General features: G+C 42.2%; 1 protein-coding gene across 6 annotated transcripts in view; it reads right to left on the reverse strand.

Annotated features, from left to right (window-relative positions):
* dock10 (dedicator of cytokinesis 10) overlaps positions 1 to 16,649 on the reverse strand; it is a 216,253-nt gene that overhangs the window by 158,369 nt on the left and 41,235 nt on the right. For 4 of the 6 annotated variants that reach the window (XM_046316185.1, XM_046316180.1, XM_046316181.1 and 1 more), the window contains exon 1: positions 1 to 218. This exon is cut by the window's left edge and continues 282 nt beyond it. The exons of the other annotated variants lie outside the window; for them this stretch is intronic. The gene's annotated coding sequence lies outside the window, so the exon portion shown is untranslated. Of the gene's footprint in view, positions 219 to 16,649 lie in introns of those variants that run through there. 6 annotated transcript variants of the gene reach the window in all.

Raw genomic sequence — 16,649 nt, forward strand, 5'->3', positions numbered from 1 at the left:
CAGGAAACCCCAGCTACAGCCTTGTCAGGTTAGCCCAGGTTAGTCCCTAAAGCTCCGGTGCTCCAGCACTGCCTGCCTACTTCGTACTGCAGTCCCACTGCTCTCCTCTGGCTCAGTACTGCTAAGTGCTGAGCGCTGGGACCCTCCAGCTGCAGCAGACAGAGGCTGCCTTGTCGCTCCACTCTCCGCACTGATCTGATCTGCCTACACTGTAGCTGAACACAGCTGGCTCCTCCAATCGAAGCAAGACACAGTCGTCAGCTGACCAGAACTGACAGCCAAAAACACACACAGGCACGCACTCTAGCACCCAGTCTCGCCCGCTCCCTCGAGTTCTCGTGCACGCTCTCTCTCTCTCGTCCACACATACTGTTCACACAAATATTCTGACGTGATTTAGAGGGACATGGTAAAAAGACAGGAAGTCAATCCAAGCTGGAGTGAGCTCTGGGAATTGCACTAAGCAAAGGAGTGTGTGTGTGTGTGTGTGTGTGTGTGTGTGTGTGTGTGTGTGTGTGTGTGTGTGTGTGTGTGTGTGTGTGTGTGTGTGTGTGTGTGTGTGTGTGTGTGCGTGCGTGCGTGCGTGCGTGCGTGCGTGCGTGCGTGCGTGCGTGCGTGCGTGCGTGCGTGCGTGCGTGCGTGCGTGCCCAAATCACCAGCTGTGTTACACCAGCCGTAACAGTGTCATTCAACTATTCAGACCAGCCATCTACTCCACACACTATGTCTCGCTCCGTACTTCCTCTCTCCCACTTAAGAATTTGAAATCTAGCTCATACTGTACACTCACTTAGTGGTCCCTAAAGTGCTGCAGTCTGCACCGAAAAGCTAAATAGCACAGAGAAAGAAAAGGGAGAGTGGGGGGAGATAAATATAATCGAGAGAGAGAGAGAAAGAAAGAGAGGAGGTAAAAAGGCTAGAGTAGTAGGGCTGTTGCGGTGACCGTATTACCAGCACACCAGCAATCATGACCGCAATAAAATGCACACTGGACATGCATTGGTAGTACCCAACTCACTGACAACCATCAAGTCCTAATGGCCTGGTACTCTATATTGGGATATATTGTCCCTCTAACCAGTCTGACATTCATGCAAATTCCATCAAAAATCACCTCACTGTGATTGATCCATTTGAAGAAAGAGGTTTAACCATTCTGGGGCCGGTGGTTTGGATGAATGAGGTGCCCAAAGTAAACTGCCTGATACTCAGGCCCAGAAGCTAGAGTATGCATATAATTGGTATATTTTGATAGAAAACACTCTAAAGATTCCAAAACTGTTAAAATTGTTGAAGCTCGCATCCGCTACAAGACCATGGTGCTTGCCTACGGAGCTGTGAGGGGAACGGCACCTCAGTACCTCCAGGCTCTGATCAGGCCCTACACCCAAATAAGGGCACTGCGTTCATCCACCTCTGGCCTGCTCGCCTCCCTACCACTGAGGAAGTACAGTTCCCGCTCAGCCCAGTCAAAACTGTTCGCTGCTCTGGCTCCCCAATGGTGGAACAAACTCCCTCACGACGCCAGGACAGCGGAGTCAATCACCACCTTCCGGAGACACCTGAAACCCCACCTCTTTAAGGAATACCTAGGATAGGATAAAGTAATCCTTCTCACCCCCCCTTAAAATATGTAGATGCACTATTGTAAAGTGGCTGTTCCACTGGATGTCATAAGGTGAATGCACCAATTTGTAAGTCGCTCTGGATAAGAGCGTCTGCTAAATGACTTAAATGTAATGTAAATGTAAATGTAAAATAATGTCTGTGAGTATAACATAACTGATATGGTAGGCGAAAACCTGAGGAGAATCCATCCAGGAAGTGCTTATTTTATTATTATTATTTTTAAATGGCTGTTTTTCCATTGAAAGCCTATCCACCATACAAAGACTTATGACCCAGTTCACGGTCACTATGGCTTCCACTACATGTGGCCAGTCTTTAGGTATTATTTCAGGCTTTTACTAAAAAAAATTAGGGAGAAACACTACTTTCAATGAGAGGACAGTAGAAATTTACAGACATATGTTCGGTGCTTGACCGGGAGCGCACCTTTCTTGTTTTTCCTTTTCTATTGACAGAGATATTGTCCGGTTGAAATATGATCGATTATTTATGACAAAAATAACCAGAGGATTGACTATAAACATCGTTTAACATGTTTCTACGAACTTTTATGGTACTTTTTTGATTTGTCGTCTGCCTGATGTGACCGCACTTTGTTAATGGATTACTGAACAAAGCGCACCAACAAAACTAAGGTTTTTGGACATAAAGAGGGACTTTATCAAACAAAAATAACATTTATTGTGTAACATGGAGTCTTGTGAGTGCAACCATATGAAGATCATCAAAGGTAAGTGATTAATTTTATCGCCATTTCTGACTTTTGTTACTCCTCTACTTGGCTGGTTACTGTTTGTAATGATTTGTCTGCTGGGCGCTGTTCTTAGATAATCGCATGGTTTGCTTTTGCCAGAAAGCCTTTTTGAAATCTGACACAGCGGTTGGATTGACAAGAAGTTTATCTTTAAGCCAATGTATAACACCTGTATGTTTTCGGAATTTTTATTATGAGTATTTCTGTTTTTGAATTGGGCGCTCTGCAATTTCACTGGCTGTTGGCCAGGAGTTCCGTTAGCTAAACAACAGGTTGAAACTAAGTGGAAAACATGGCAGTTGTGGATGTTGTTCCAAAGCCTAACACAATGAAAGGACAGTGCTTTCTAAAGGTGATGATTCATTCAAAAAGACCATACGCACATTAAGAGTTTACTCATTCCCAATGGATTAAATAAAACCATTTCCTCATCTACACAAAATATCCCATAATGACAAAGCGAAAACTGTTTTTTAGAAACTTTTGCACATTTATGAAAAGTAAAAAACAAACTGTATTTATATACCGTATTTAAATAAGTATTCAGACCTTTTGAGCTCAGGTACGTCCTGCTTCCATTGACCATCCTAGAGATGTTTCTACAGCTTGAATCATGTCCACCTGTGGTAAATTCAATTGATTGGACATGATTTGGAAAGGCATACTTGTCTGTATAAGGTCCCACAATTGTGGGTAGAGCGCAGAGACAGAATTATGTCGAGGCACAGATCTGGGGAAGGGTACCAACAAATTGCTGCAGCATTGAAGGTCCCCAAAAACACAGTGGCCTCCATCTTTCATAAATGAAAGAAGTTTGTAACCACCAAGACTCTTCCTAGAGCTGGCCGCCCCGCCAAGCTGAGTAATCGGGGGAGAAGGTCCCTGGTCAGGGAGGTGACCAAGAACCCAATGGTCACTCTGACAGAGCTCCAGAATTATTTTGTGGAGATGTGAGAACCTCTCAGAAGGACAACCATCTCTGGAGCACTCCAATCAGGCATTTATGGTAGAGTGGCCAGACGGAAGCCACTCCACAGTAAAAGGCACATGACAGCCCGCTTGGAGTTTGCCAAAAGGCACCTAAAGGACTCTCAGACTATGACAAACAAGATTATCTGGTCTGATGAAACCAAGGTTGAACTCTTTGCCCTGAATGCCAAGCGTCACCTCTGGAGAAAACCAGGCACCGCTCAACACCTGGCCAAAACCATCCCAACGGTGAAGCACGGTGGCATGGTCATGCTGCGGGGATATTTTTTAGCAGCAGGGCCTGGAAGAGTAGTCAGGGTCAAGGGACCTCAGACACAGAGATCCTTGATGACATCCTCGCAGCCAAAGGTGCTTCAACAGAGTACTGAGTAAAGGGTGGTATTTTTATTTTATTTTTTGTAATACATTTGCAAGATAAAACAAAGACTTTTTTTACTTTGTCATTATTGGGTATTGTGTGTAGATCGATGAGGGAAAAAACTATTTAATACATTTTAGTCAAGGGGTCTGAATACTTTCCGAATGCACTGTATTACTGGAAAATGGAATATCTTGTGTTTCACCGAGTCATGAATGACAACAAAGATATACAGTTGGCTGGGTTTTCCGTGCATCGGCAGGACAGAAGTCCGGTAAGAAAAGGGGTGGGGGTGTGTGTCTATTTGTCAATATCAACTGATGCGCGATGTCTAATATTAAGGTAGTCTCGAGGTATTGCTCACCTGAGGTAGAGTACCTGATAATAAGCTGTAGACCACACTATCTACCAAGAGAGTTTTCATCTATATTTTTCATAGCCGTCTATTTACCACCACAAACCGACGCTGGCACTAAGAACGTACTCAAGGAGCTGTATAAGGCCAAACAAAAACATGCTGATCACAGTGGCTGGGGATACTAATGGAGGCTAACTTAATCCATTTTACCTCATTTCTACCAGATGTCAGAGGGCCACGCCGCCACCGGGGAAAGTAGAGCTCTCCCCATCATTGCTATGGTAACTAACATCAGACTGCGGAGCTGTAGGCTAAAGCTTCCCTTTACTCCACACAGAGAGACGCGCACAAAATAATTGTCAGAGTCAAGTCACCCAAGTCATAGACTGTTCTCTCTGCTACCGCACGGCAAGCGGTACCGGAGCGCCAAGTCTAGGTCCAAAAGGCTCTTTAACAGCTTCTACCCCCAAGAAATTAGACTGAATAATTAATCAAATGGCAACCTATTGCATTGACCCCGCCCCCTTTGTTTTTACAATGCTGCATTTCGCAGTACCCCCCGTATTACCACCTGTATATAGCCTCAATGTTATTTGATTGTGTTACTTTTTTTCTTTTACTTTATTAATACTGCATTGTTGGTTTGAAAGGGCTTGTAAGTATTCAAAGCATGTGACTAATACAATCTGATTTTAATTTGATTTGTAATCAGCACATCACAATATATTACACTAAGTGCTGGATGAATAATTCTGCATATAGAAAATTCACAATACAGTATACTGCTCCTCTCCCTACCAACCAATCTAATCAGCTTTCCTCCACCACAAAGTGAGAGGAGGCTCCTTCTCTCCCCCTCTCCTCCCCTCAGCAGAAAAACAGTTTGCTGTGTATACCAATTCAATTCTTCTGGATTTATTGTCTGTGAAGTGCAGGAGCCTAGAGAGCAGGGAGATGTTTTTGGACTGGGCCACTGCCTCTGGCAGCGTCCCTACATCAGTGTATCTTAATCCTGGTCATGGAGACCCAAAGAGGGGCACATTTGAGTTATTGCCCTCTAGCACTACACACCTGATTCCACTATTCAAAGGTTTAATGATGAGTTAATTCATGGAATCAAGTGCGTAGCACTGTGGCAAAAACTAAAATGTGCACCTCTTTGGTTCCCCACTACTTTTGACCAGAGGCCCTGGTTAAAAGTAGTGAAAACCATCATTGTTCAATAAATGTTAAAGATGAAACTTTACAGCACATTTTCTATGTAATATTAACCTCTTGAACCTATGGGGGCGCTGTGTCCATCCATTATTGGATAAAAAGACGTGCCCGTTTTAAGCGCAATATTTTGTCACGAAAAGATGCTCGACTATGCATGGAATTGACAGCCTTGGAAAGAAACAACTCTGATGTCTCCAAAACTGCAAATATATTATCTGTGCGTGCCCCAGAACTAATGCAACAGGCGAAACCAAGATGAAGTTTCATACAGGAAATGCCCCGGATTCTGAAGGCGCTGTGTTCCAATGTCTCCTTATATGGCTGTGAATGCGCCAGGAATGAGCACTCTCTGTCTATTCCCCGAGGTGTCTGCAGCATTGTGACATGTTTGTAGGCATATCATTGGAAGATTGACCATAAGAGACTACTTTTACCTGGTGTCCCGCCCGGTGTCCTGTGTGCGTAATCTGTAGGTCCATGCACGTTCCATTTCTTCAGAATTGAAAGTAAACTGCCACGATGGATTTTATCGTCGATAGATATGTGAAAAACACCTTGAGGATTGATTCTAAACATCGTTTGCCATGTTTCTGTCAATATTATGGAGTTAATTTGGAAAAAAGTTTGCGTTTTAATTACTTTTTTTTTCCTTAACCAAACATGATGAACAAAACGGAGCGATTAGTCAACACCAATAATATTTTTTGTAAAAACGGAACATTTGCTATCTAACAGAGTCTCCTCATTGAAAACATCTGAAGTTCTTCAAATGTAAATGATTTTATTTGAATGCTTTTATGGTTTTTGTGGAAAATGTTGCATGCTGAATGCTAACGCTAAATGGTACGTTAGCCATCAATACTGTTACACAAATGCTTGTTTTGCAATGGTTGAGAAGCATATTTTGAAAATCTGAGATGACAGTGTTGTTAAAAAAAGGCTAAGCTTGAGAGCAAATAGATTAATTTCATTTCATTTGCAATTTTCATGAATAGTTAATGTTGTGTTATGCTAATGAGCTTGCTGATAGATTTACACAATCCTGGATACATATTTTTTTTCATAGCTAAACGTGATGCAGAAAACGGAGCGATTTGTCCTAAACTAATAATCTTTCAGGAAAAACTGAACATTTGCTATCTGAGAGTCTCCTCATTGAAAACATCTGAAGTTCTTCAAAGGTAAATGATTTCATCTGAATGCTTTTATGGTTTTTGTGGAAAATGTTGCCTGCTGAATGCTAATGCTAAATGCTACGCTAAATGCTACGTTAGCCATCAATACTGTTACACAAATGCTTGTTTTGCAATGGTTGAGAAGCATATTTTGAAAATCTGAGATGACAGTGTTGTTAACAAAAGGCTAAGCTTGAGAGCAAATAGATTCATTTCATTTCATTTGCGATTGTCATGAATAGTTAACGTTGCGTTATGGTAATGAGCTTGAGGCTGTAGTCACGATACCGGATCCGGGATGGCTCGACGCAAGAAGTTTATAGTCATAATTATTATTACTTTGGATGGGGGCACGCCCGCTTTGCAAGGGGTGCGTGCTACGCCACTGCTTATTTAAGTATAACTATAAGAAATCTAAGATGTGTCAAATCAATTATCTCCAGCTCAGGGCTCCAGCTATGCATTTGGTTTGCTAATTTGCTAGCTAAAGTGGCTAGATGGCAAGATCAAGCGTCTTGGTTACAGCAGGGACATTCAATCCCCTCCTGGATCAAGATTCCTGTTGGCTAAATAGTTTTCTGCGGCACTTCCGGTAATACAGTATGGTATGGTACAGAAACGGTATGAAAACCTGGATACTGCCCAACCCTAACAAACTAACGCGCACACGCACAGTCTAAGCTATAATGTTTAGTAGTTTAGTAGAATCAGTATGTGTTTAGTATAATCCATAGAATTTGTTCAGGGAGTTATCTTGGGCCTAAACAACAGGGAGGAGCAGGCCATCTTGGGAAGCTGTAGATATCCCAACAACACACACCCACCCACCTCCACGAACACACCATTACAATTCGGGCTGGGCGGTATATTTGGGCGTATATTACCACACACACACACACACACACACACACACACACACACACACACACACACACACACACACACACACACACACACACACACACACACACACACACACACACACACACACACACACACACACACACACACACACACACACACACTCCTCTACTTGAGTCATCGCTCTCCGCTCTCCCAATTCAAGTTCAATTTAAAGGCTTTATTGGCATGGGAAACATATGTTTTGAAAACTTTGTTTTACACACAACACAAAACAATATAAATAATATACTCAACTAGAATACAAAAAATAATTATCTTTAAAATACCGTACTTTAGACAAGTTAAACACACCGGGCAGAAGGCTACAAAGGTTAAAGGGCAATCTATAGTACAGGGACAGAGCAAACACCTCACCATTGTTCCTGTAAACAGTCAAGGGATAGGAGTGGAGAAATGCAACCACTCACAGACAGTCATGACCACAGACCGACCATCCACTGGACCAAAAATACAGTTTACAATGCTTTAAAAGAAAAATATATATAATAAATATAATAATAATTTTATGTAAGCGTGAACAAAATGTTTAAAAAATATATTTTAAAAAACAGTGCAAAAGCTCACATTTTAGTCTGTGACCGGGCAAGATGAACAAGGCATCCGCAGGTCACGATCAATAGGCAAATCAAACTTAATTCCCCCCCCCCTCATCCAACCCTTAAGTCACAGGGGAGTCAAATACAGACTTGTTTAAAAAAAATGTGAATACCATTAGAGGATGGACTGTTTAAAATAAGACTGGAATGGAGACCAAGCCATTCCGGTCTTATTTGGGGTTCCCACATATATTGAATTACATTTTTTCTAGTTTCAGAGAGCACAAGACATCTCTCACCCAACATTTATAAGATGGGGGAGCTACCATCTTCCAGTTCTGTAGTATTAGCCGTCTAGCTAAAAGAGTTGTTTAAGCAACAGTGTCCAACTGGATTCTTGATAGGGGGGTACCTATGGTCAGTACTCCAAAAAGGGCTGTAAGGGGAGACGGATCTATAACAGTGTCATATATATCAGAAAAACATTTAACTATTAATTCCCAGAAAGATGACAGTTTATGACAGCCCCAAAACATATGCAAAAGTGTGACTGGTTCTGTTTTATATCAGACACATGTAGGATCAAAATCAGAGAATATTCTTCCAAGTTTGGCCCCGGACCAGTGGATACAGTGAACCACCTTGAATTGAATGAGGCTGTGTCTAGTGCTAAAAGAGGACGAATGCACCCTGTGCAGCACAGATTCCCAGGAGTCTTCCCCAAGTTCCTCCCCCAAATCCTATTCCCATCTAGTCTTTAAAGACACCAAAGAATGGTTCTGTAAGTCACTAATGATTGCATATACATCCGAATTTGAGCCCCTAGGAAGCTTGTTCAGCTCAAAGATGATCTCTATAGCTGTATTTCGCAAGGCCTGTGGGAAAATCCAGGGGTGTTAGCTCTGACAAAGTTCCTAGTCTGGAGATAGCGGAAAAAGTGGGATTGGGGGAGGTTGAACTTTTCCTGTAGCTGAGCAAAAGAGGTAAATGTATCATAAAATAATATTTGGGCTAATGAAAGGCCTAGTGAGTGCCAGATGGCAAAAGCCCCATCATTCAAAGATGGAGGAAATAAAAGGTTCTTATTGATTGGGCCTGAGAGAAAAGCCTCGGAGGCTAAAGGCTAAACAGAATTGATTCCAAATTTTAAGAGACTGCTTTACAATTGGGTTGACACACCTTTTGCCTAGGGACACTGAGAGAGAAGAGCACAACACAGAATAAAGTGCAGCAGGTTTACACGATTCAAACTCCATCTGGACCCAGAGTCTAGGGCCAGTAGGATCAGTCTGCAGCCAGTACAAAAGAGCTCTGAAATTTGTAGCCCAATAGTATGTCTGAAAATGTTGTAGAGCTAAACCACCCAATGCCTTAGGCTTCTGTAAATGTTTTCTACCAATCCGTGGTCCCCTGCCATCCCACATAAAATACATGAATGTTTGATACAGTGAATTAAAAAAGATTTGGGAATAAAAATGGGTAAACATTGAAATAAATATAAACATTTAGGCAACACATTCATTTTAATGATATTAATCCTTCCAATAAGATAAAGAGGTAGCGAATTCCAAAAAGTAAAAGATTGTTTCAAACTGTCTGCTGGAGCAACAATGTTTCCTGAAACAAATTTGAATATTTCCTTGTCACTTTAACTCCCAAGCAGATTAATTGATGAATTAGAGTATGATAGCAAAAGAGATGGAGAAAACATCTGTCTCCGGATTACATCTTCAAACTAAGGGCAACACAGTGCATAGCATTCCTGACAGGGTGACGCGTCCATCATGCATGATGACGTATAAGATGTGTTCTCTTGTTTGTGTCTGGAAGTAAAGTTAACTAGCAAGCTAGCCAACTTTAGCCAGTTAGCTTGGGTGCTTGACTGCTTTTTTTGAGGCAAGAAAAGTATTACATTTTGTGAGGTAAGAGAGCTTGGATCAACCCGCTCCTTAGCAGATTTTGGGGTTGAATCATCTTTGTAAGAATCAAGGACAGTGGATATTAGGTGACATATTCAAAATTGGCAGTATATATGGGTGAGAGCACAAATTATGTTTACCAAGAGTCAAACTTTGCAACATGCTGCATTTAAATGTAATAACTAAAGGTGTAAGTTTGAGGGCTCTGTGTTGATACAATATGTAGTGAATTTGTTATGGGCGTAAAAAGGCAAAGAAACAAAGTACAACCAGCGAAACAAGAGATAACATAGTAATTAAAGTGGCCTCCCTGTGGACAGAAGATCTGTTTGTTTTGAACAAAAAAAAATTTCACCTGGTAAAGTAACGTTAGATGGAAAAACAGAGGAAGAGTATAGCGGAGATTATAGAGGGCTTGCTGAGTTAAAGGAAATGGAGATGAAGACTAGTGAAGGCAAACAAGGGAAAGTAAGTTAATTGGAAAGTAAGAATTTCGAATTTGAATCGTTTGGATTGCTTAAGAATTAGAAAACTAGACACTAGCTAAATGTTATTTCATTTGGTTTTATTGGGTTTTTCATGGGTTAGAGGAGATGTATTTTAAAGGGGCACAAGCATGGAACTTTCAGAAGTTTTAATTTGAATTGTTTGAACACGTGAATTATTTTGATAAGAAATGTACTGAAGAAACTGGGATACGAAATGTATGAAGCGTTTGACTGCTTTTACATAGGTCATCTAATAGAGAAAGAAACAATTATTTGAAGGGTTTGAATGACCTCTGACCTCTGTCTTTACTTTTTAGTGTGGTTTGATCGCCCTCACTGGAAAGCCGAGAGACATTGTATGATGAATTTAAGGACATTTGTAATACTGATAATTATATAGAGGTTTATAGTTCATAGCCCTATTTGTGATTCAGTCCACAGGGTAAAGTGAGGCCTGCCCTTGAATAAGGGGAGGCTGTCTAAAGTCTGTTTTTACCATGAAGTTATGTGTACATATGTTTTTATGGAGTTATTAAGGGTAGTAATTCGAATTTGATTTGCAGTGTTGTTTTTACACATGACTCACATGGTGAATTACCAGTCTATTGAGGTTTTTGGAGCTAGAGTGATATGTAGGAATGTATCGAGTGATATATGAAGGAGTGTATTGTTGCGTTTATATTTATTTTTTCTTCAATACAAATCTCACCTGATTGGGTCTGCTGGATGATCGGGATAATATCCTGACCCTGTGTAACGATGTACGCTGAGAGTTGGGAAGCAAGTTCAGGGAGTGAATACATTTAATAAATGAACAAAACAAGAAACACGAACAGCGCACCGACATGAAACAGCAACAGAAACAATGGGGAAACCTGGCAGCCTGTCGAGCCCGCTGAAACCCGTCGTGCCAGCTGAGGTTGAGCCTGCTGAGGCACCTGAGTCCGAGCCAGCAACTGGTGTACAGCATCCAGTTGAAGCTATCAACGGCCTATTCTCTCATGCATTTCTCTCTCAGGAGTGCAACAGAAGTCCATGTGGGGTGAGCATAGAGCAAGATCTGTTCCAAAGGCAAATGGATAAGACATAGTAGGAGTTGTGGTGGGGCTCAGGTGAGACATTGAAAAAAAATACAGGCGATTGTGTGCCGTGAAAGGGAGCCCCCCCTCACTTTCACGGCACACAATCGCCTGTATTTTTTTTCTTCTTCTTTAGATCTTCACAGTTCAAAGTGGATGGCCCATGGTCAACTGCCCATAATTGATTTAGACTGTTTATTTGGGGTATCAGGTTAATTGAGGAGGTCTACACACTGCTAAATGTATAGTAATTTAGGCTAAGAATGCATTAAGATACTGCTCTGGAATTATAATTGTGATGAGAAAGTTAAATACTGGAATTCTAGGATAATTTTATTGTAAGTTGATATAAATGTACATTCTGCCAGTATTGATGTGTGTTAAATTGAGGTATTGTTTTGTGACAGAACATGAGAATTACTGAGCAATGTCATTCTGGATTGGATAATTCATTGTTTTTGGAAACTGAATGATTTCCCTGAACTATTCCCTATTCCTGACTACATGTCTGATGAGGACCCCAATTCTGAGCATAAGGGCATAAGGACTAGAGGTTGACCAATTAATCGGCATGGCCGAATCGGTAATCTGCATTTGTGGACACCGATTATGGCCGATTACATTGCACTCCACGAGTAGACTGCGCGAGTGCAGCAAGGAGCCACGGTAAGTTGCTAGCTAGCATTACACTTATCTTATTTTTAAAAACTGTCAATCGTCACATAATCACTAGTTAACTACACATGGTTGATGATTTTACTAGGTTAACTAGCTTGTCCTGCGTTGCATAAAATCAATGCGGTGCATGTTAATTTATCATTGTATCACAGCCTACTTCGCTAAACAGAGGATGATTTAATAAAAGCACCATCTTTGCACGAATGTACCTAACCATAAACATCCATGTCTTTCTTAAAATCAATACACAGAAGTATATATATTTTTAAACCTGTGTGAAGACCATTTCTTCCTAACAAAGATTAATTAATTTTCCAGAATTTTACTTAATTATGACATAACATTGAAGGTTGCGCAATGTAATAGCGATATTTAGACTTATGGATGCTACCCGTTCGATAAAATACGGAACGGTATTTCACTGAAAGAATAAACGTTTTTTTTCGAAATGATAGTTTCCAGATTCCAGGGCGTACGGTCACCGGAGATGGCTTGAGCTGACAAATGAGTTAAAGACTGCATTACATAGACAAGAATGTGTTTCACTAGAGGTAGCTTAGGAGTAGAACAATCGCTCATTGTTTCAAAATCATTATTGCATCTGGGAAACTAAGCCAGGCTGTTGGGGTTAAGAACATACAGTCAAGACTGTTGGGTTGACCAGTCTCATTTTTGCAATAATGAATCGATATTGAACAAAGATGATTGTTTGAAGAAATTACAAAGTCTTTCTCACTTGATTAGAATATTCCATGACAAGTAGCTAAAAGAAAACATTTAAGGTACCTGAAGATTATAGGGTCCCCTAGGAAACACTGACCAATACTTTCATTCATACCATGTCACAATAACTCCTACCTGGCATTTTCATTTGTTGTCATCTCAAACAACACTGCATTCAAAGTGCTCACTATTATCATCATCATTCCATTTCCATGATTCCAACAGTTCACCCAAGTGTTTTGATCTAAATCGCAACATTTGGTTAAAAATAAGGCCTATATTTTATTGCCAATATCGTGCAGGCCTACACGGCAGTGTGGAAATGATCTCAAATGAGTGCAGGAAACGCAGTTCAATTTAACAGTACAGAACCAACCCGCATGGAGAAAGAACCATTGAAATCACTTAGAATGTATGGGTTGCCACCGTAGGATCACATACTACTCATAAAGCAAATTTTGAATATGCATTATTCAACAACATAAAATGCTGTCAAATAACAAAATTTAAATACAGTTCTATGATATTTTGGCCATATCGCCCAGCCTAATTACAATGCCTTCTTGAGAGGTAAATATAAACACAGTACTGTAAACACACCCGCACTATAAATCAGGCCGCCTCTCCATCTCCTTCTGTCAGTGCGGGTTAGGAGGAGCATCAATAAGTAACACGGTGTAATGTGAGGGTTTTAGCTTGACACACACATTACAGGGATCTCACTCACTCACCCCTCCCATCATCTCCACCCTTGGACTCTCTGCTTTACATAATGAGGAAAAGAAACCACTGCTGCTGAGTTAGTGTGTGTGTGTGTGTGTGTGTGTGTGTGTGTGTGTGTGTGTGTGTGTGTGTGTGTGTGTGTGTGTGTGTGTGTGTGTGTGTGTGTGTGTGTGTGTGTGTGTGTGTGTGTGTGTGTGTGTGTGTGTGTGTGTGTGTGTGTGTGTGTGTGTGTGTGTGTGTGTGTGTGTGTGTGTGTAACTTGTATGATTCCCAGTAGGGTTACAACAGTCATCACGTTGAATAGAAACAAGGTTGTCTCCAACGTGGATTTAACATGTTACAGCTGCCCGGCTTGGCCCTGGCTCCACAGCACAACCACAATAACCAAAGCACTCCCAGCTTAACTGGATTGTGTAGCCCAAATGGTGGCACAGACCGAATAGACTTTAGCAGTACTGTGTGTGTATGAGCAAGTGAGTGAGTGAGGGTTTGTGTGTGTGTGTGTGAGAGAGTTAGAGAGGGTGTGTGTTTGTGTTAACCCCCTGATGTGATTAAGCTCTCTCCCCTCCCTAGTCTCCAGTCTTCATGCTCTCTGGTTGCAGTGAATGGGAGGCCCTGCCTGGACTGCCGGCTGCAGTCTGCAGACTCGAGGCTCAATGGCACCCTATTCCCTATATAGTGCACTGCTTTTGCAGAAGTAGTGCACTATGTAGTGAATATGGTGCCATTCGGAACGCAGAGTCAGTGTGTGTGAGTCATCGCACGATGGGTTGATGTGGTAAGGGGGGGCTGGGGTTTACATGGGGAAAACATTTGCTGTTGCCATGACGACCTCAACAGGATGCTGCCACTCAGAGCTGGGAATTCTCAATGGCAAACTTCTGCTTTGGCCTCTGGGTCTCTGACAGGGCACTACAGGGGCACAAAAGGTCACGCTCGCTCCCTTTCTCCTGCTCTTTCTCCATCTCCACTCTCTCTCCCTTTCTTTCTTTCTCTCTCCCTCAGCTTTAACCACTCTCAGGATCAGGAAGTAACATTTCACTCAGGCCGCAGACACGGGTGACAGGTTCGTGAGAGAGACCTGAGTAGGTTTACTTTGTAAACTATGTGCTTAGTTAATTAATGTCTTAAAAATCATAATATAGTGGAATACTGTAATAGTATTATTATAACAGTAGTATTATTATTATGTTACATTTGTAGCAGGCGCTTTTATCCATTTTACAGATGGGTGGCCCCAGCGGGAAGCAAACCTGCAACCCTTGGCGTTGCAAGCTCAGTCGGTAAAGAATGGTGCCACACAGAAGCTATTTGTGACACCTTTAACAGAGTGGAAGATAACAGCTCACGTTCCACAAGTTTGCGTTTAAGTTTGAGGTTAAGTTTAACTTCGAGTTCAAGTTCAAGTTAGGTTTTACCTAAAGTCAAAGAAGGTTGAAACATGTAACTTCTCAGCCTGCTTAAATACTGCTGCTGGCTGCTTTTTCTGCACCACAAATAGAACTATATATGTGTTGTGCACAGTGAGCTGTATACAGGTTGTGGTGAGTGACACACACACACACGCACGCACGCACGCACGCACACACACACCTCGATGTCATCTGTGGTATGTTAGACGGCAAGCTCTTCAAACCCACAGCCGTCCTTCCCACCCAACATGTATTCTGTAAAACTACCATTACCAGATATAGCACACCTCACCAGTGTTCTCTGAAATGGAGCCTTGAATTAGACAAGAAGATAGCCTTGCTAGGTGGACAGACATCTCCCTTTCACTATTTTCTTTCTCTTTATTTCTCTACCCTTTCTTTACTCTACAGAGAAAGTTGTATTTTTGAAACGTTGGCTAACTTGGGGCCAGCCTGTAACAGTGATGACTAGGGTGTATAGCAAACTATAGCCGCTCTGCTAAAAGAGGGCAGAAGGGGGAAGGTTGTAGTGATATGGTCTACAGTACAGTCAGTACAGTACTCTGCCATTGCCATCTAGTGCCGAGCCCACAATACAACATGCACAAACACAGATCAAGACTGTGTGTGGCGGTGATGGTCTGTGTATATGTTTTAATGCACCCGTTTTATGTTCATATTTTTTTGAGAGAGTACGTGTGTGTGTGTGTGTGTGTGTGTGTGGGGTGAGAGTCATAATAGCACTGATTGTGAATTAACGTTTATATTTATGTTCACTCTAAGGATCCTTTGCATTCGTGTGTGATAGATGTATAAACCTGGTGTGTGTGCGAGCGCACGGGCACGTCAGATAAACTAGCCTCTCTGTAACGCCCTCCAGGTGGAGCCCTAACCCAGATTTATTTCAGGGAACTCGCTGAGCGTTTGTTTACGGAAATAAACTATTAGTGTTGAGTGGAGAATTAAGGTCCTGGGCGGGGGGGTAACAGAGGAACAGGGAGGATGTTAAAATCTCTCCCTCTCTCCCCAGCCCAGCCGTCCCAACCAGGGGAGAAGGAGAGAACCACAGATCACAATCATCAGAAGGAAAAGAGGAGAGGGGAGCAGACATGGTCAATACACGAGCCTGGAAGGTGGTGGTAGTGCAGTGACAAGGTGTTGAGCTGAGAAGCAGACAGGCAGGGATCACAACCATGTCTGTCTGCCTGCCTGTCTGTCTGTCTGTCTGTCTGCCTGTCTGCCTGAATGCCTGTCTGTCTGTATGCCTGCCTGTCTGCCTGAATCCCTGTCTGCCTGCCTGAATGCCTTTCTGCCCCATGGTAAACATGAAGACATTAGCTTCGTAAAACCCAAAAGTAGTGCACTATATAGGGAATAGGGTGCCATATGGGATGTACCACTGGGGTTTACAACAGCAGCAGGCCAGAGAGAACAAGAGACGAGCAAGACTAAACACTGTTATAAGGACATACAGTACTTGCACGGCAAGGCACTCATGGCAAGCGCACACACACACACACACACACACACACACACACACACACACACACACACACACACACACACACACACACACACACACACACACACACACACACACACACACACACACACACACACACACACACACACACACACACACACACCTATCGGCGGAGCGGAGACACACAACCCTACTGTCAGAG

Source organism: Oncorhynchus gorbuscha, linkage group LG19, assembly GCF_021184085.1.
Source record: "Oncorhynchus gorbuscha isolate QuinsamMale2020 ecotype Even-year linkage group LG19, OgorEven_v1.0, whole genome shotgun sequence".
Lineage (NCBI taxonomy): Eukaryota > Metazoa > Chordata > Actinopteri > Salmoniformes > Salmonidae > Oncorhynchus > Oncorhynchus gorbuscha.